Here is a 2784-nt window from a genome sequence, read left to right on the forward strand (position 1 = left end):
TGACATAGCATGTATATATTGCACTTATGGAAGTGGATCCCCACATTTGAGTTACAAACATCATGCATCATTAACATTATGCATATATTATTACTTATGGTTATGATATTTGTTTATGAAAGGTATGTTCATACATTATCGTGTATATTGATAAATGGTGGGTTATGATGTCGGTTATAGATAATATATGTGTATGTTATTATTTGGGGTTATGATCTCCACTTATGTGTTATTTAATTATAGTCATGATATCTTGTCGATGAATTATATATTGATAAATGATGAATTATGATATTGTTTGGGAATAAGTGTTGTTTATAGTACATAGGTTGATTAGATAGTTGTTTATGAGAACAATTGATGAGTTTGGTTATATTACTCATGTGGATTGGATAATTGTTTACGAGAACAACTGATGAGTTATAATGTGATATGTTATATATATATGAACTGCTTTTCATATCTGAGTGTAATATTCTGAGTAAGTCCTCACAATCAATTGCTTACATTCATTAGATGTCTTACTCTCTCTATTTCTCTTCTTTTCTATTGCTTGCTTTTCAGACGTGTGCTCGTCAGATAGACAGCTTTGCTCGGATTTGGAGCTACCTGTCTGTGATGTTCCAGGAGGGGGCATGAGGAATTGAGGAAAAGACAGTACCGAAACACTGACGGCTTCAGTTTGTTCATGTCTTTGTTTAGTGTCTTTTGGCGATGATTAATATTTCCGCCCTTTCTTGTTGGATATGTATATTAAGTACTTATGATCTTTTATATCTATGAAGATGTATATTCAGGAAATGTTGTATCATTTCAGTTACCCGTTAGGTAACCGGTTTTGATTTCCGCGTTATATGTTACTTAAAGTAATATCCCGGAAAAGAAAGGTTTTTAAAATGAAACAATTTTATATCACCAATTCAAAAAAAAATAATTTACTCACTTTTCCGCATAATAAATAAAGAGTATTTTTCGGGGTGTTACAAAGACACTACACAATCTTTTCATTGAACTTGTTCCATGATATGTAAACTTTATTTGAAGTCGTGTGTAAATGAATCTTAAGAAATCATAATTTTCACATCATAGTTACAGATTACTAACATTTACCCATGGCGATACGATCCTCCATTTAATTGTTGTTTGGTATTCTTGGTGTTCTTGGTTTATAGAGTAACTCTTCTATCTCCTTCCCGTTCTTACTATGCCCTTCCTTAAGGGATGGCTGATAGAACAATCTTTATGGGCAGAGATAGAGACAATGTTTCTAGTCATTTTTCTTGTTAGTATAATGCTTCCATCGAGCAGTATATATATGCTTTTTCCCAAGAGTCTTAACATTTCATTGATAACTCTTCATTCAAGAGTTATGTCATTCAAATAATAAAATAATACATTCATTCATGTCACAATAGTCATATTTCTTACCTGATAATCTCTAGGAAAATAAGGCAAAGAGAAATGAGTGTGAATAATGATGAGACAATGTTATGTTCGCTTAATAGAGTGTCATGCTAGCCAACAAAATCTAACTTTCACGCTGAAACCTTTTTGTTTCAACTTTCAGTCTTATGTCACTTAAATTGACGAATAAGACAATTCTTCAAGATTGAGTGCATCAATGGACTTTATGTATAAAAGTATATTATAGAACTCTTCCTTGTACTATATTCTACTGTAACTAAAATATTTCATTGTATCTACTAGATTATATTAATTTCAATCCAGTAGTAAACTCAACATGTCTCAATTACATGAAATCCTCAACATTTGACCACAATTGACAATGACATTTGGCTAATAATAATATTTTAAAGGAGTCAATTATATTTGAGTCAGGAATATTCATTATATAATAGGACTAGTTTCTTGTAGTGAGGATTTTCTCCAAATAAATTAATTATATATGTGTGTGTCATTTTAAACCAACCATCCTTTCAATATATTCACCATTTTCCAATCTCATGCTCAACGACCAAAACATTTTATTTGATTATTAATCAACATGTTCGCATCCTATTTGAAGTTGGGTTTGACTTTGTGTGCCAAGTTTGAAAATTAAATCTAAAATGATGGCACATACCCACAATATAGAGCGTCTTATATTCAGTGCATCTCAAATTAATGAGAGCTATGACTTAAACAATTGACGGTTACATCATATGATTATGACTTTTTTTATATTTATATCCCAAATTGATCATTAAGATATGATAACATAAAAAATTCCATGTTACCCAAAGTAAATGCTCGTGCATGCCTTGAAGATTAATGATTGTCAGCATGCTCTTTTGGATGACCTTTTTTGTTACTTTTGACCCCAAGATTTGCATTCTATGAGTCTAATTGGCTAACGTTTTCTTTATCATTATATATATATTACACACTTTGGATGAATTTGTAAAATGAGTTTTGGAGGAGACGAAGAAAGAAGAAAGGGAAATAAAAGACTTTATAAATATAAGATTCAATTTCTGCAAATATTATATATGGTTGCTAATTTTTTTAGACTATGTTTAGGAGTTATGAGAGAAGGCAATGAAAGATCAATGGGCAAATATTGAGGAGGAATGAAAAGGAAAATGAAGACAATCATTTTAGGAGTGTCAAAGTTGGAAAATTTACACATGTGGTGCACCTTGACCGAAAAATTACGGTTTTGGTGCACCTCTTCTATATTTTTTTTCTCTCTCCTCCCCTAAAATCGGCACTGGGGAGGGAGTTTTATTAGAATATTTTTTTTTCAAACTCCCCCCTAAATCGTCAAGGGGGGGGGGGGGGGGA

The sequence above is a fragment of the Lupinus angustifolius genome, chromosome LG04 (assembly GCF_001865875.1).
Source record: "Lupinus angustifolius cultivar Tanjil chromosome LG04, LupAngTanjil_v1.0, whole genome shotgun sequence".
Taxonomy (NCBI): domain Eukaryota; kingdom Viridiplantae; phylum Streptophyta; class Magnoliopsida; order Fabales; family Fabaceae; genus Lupinus; species Lupinus angustifolius.